Here is a 1,142-nt window from a genome sequence, read left to right on the forward strand (position 1 = left end):
CTGATCTGAGCTGTTAATAATAAACTATCACATTTTATTTAACTATTGAACTGCATAATGAAGTTTAATGAACCTCATCAAATATCAGGTTTTTCTATAATCCCGGAATTTGAGACAGGTTCATAAATTTGCTGTCAAACCTAGGCTGAGATTTCAAGTGACCCTGAGCTTGTGAGGAAACTATGAAGAACTGGGTGGTTTCTCAAGGTACCAACCTGAAACTGGGTACATTAGCTGAGATTTCACTAGTTTTTCCTCCAAAACTTGGAGGGAAAATCCCCCATGCAAAATTCAATTTTAAAAGAAATTTCCTTGAACTGAAATTGTAGAGTTTTTCATACTTGTGTTACTTGTGTTGAAAGCTTTTGCTGGAGTTTTTACCTTAACTGCATTATGTGCTTATTATTCTCTTATTGCAAAATTTTAGCCACTGTAGCGTAACAAACCACCGCAGCATGTTTCTATGTAGAGTAACCTACAGGCATGAGCTGGAATCAACCCTTCTTACATCCACTCAGAAAACACAGCTGTTTAAAGCCTGAGCAGAAATAGAATTCCTCCCATGAAAAATAGCAGCTTCTTTGAGCAAAAGTTACACTGTCATAGCTATCAGAGATGTCAGGCATTCAAACTGTGGACTCCCACAACACCATGTACCACAGCAGGAAGTTACACTCAGGTTGTTGTTTAGCTGCTGTAAGAAGGCAGTAAGTGTTTTTAGTAGCCTTTCCATAAATATTGCTTTTCTCCCCAAAACTTTGCTGTAAAATTTACTAAAATGACCATATCAAAATAATACCTTTAATTGGAGTCCCTTTGGCCAGCCACTAGATCGCATACTTTTATACATGAAGACAAAATGTACAATCCATTCTGCATAGCAAGGTGTACTGCTCACAGCAAGGAAGAGGTTAATATCTTAGCAGGAAATATTCTCCTCTGCCTGAAAGCATCACATCTAAAATGGTTTTCTTTTTGTGCTACCACTTCAGGCAGATCTTCTTAAAAGGAGAGCCGTTCGATAAAAGGCAAGATAAGCCAGATACATTCTTAGATGCTACTAGATTTTGGATTTTTATTCTATGAGTATGTGAACAATATAACTTTTGGCTGCAGTCTCCTGTTGCATGTGCCAGCTTGAA

This window comes from Alligator sinensis, unplaced genomic scaffold, assembly GCF_000455745.1.
Source record: "Alligator sinensis unplaced genomic scaffold, ASM45574v1 scaffold534_1, whole genome shotgun sequence".
NCBI lineage: Eukaryota > Metazoa > Chordata > Crocodylia > Alligatoridae > Alligator > Alligator sinensis.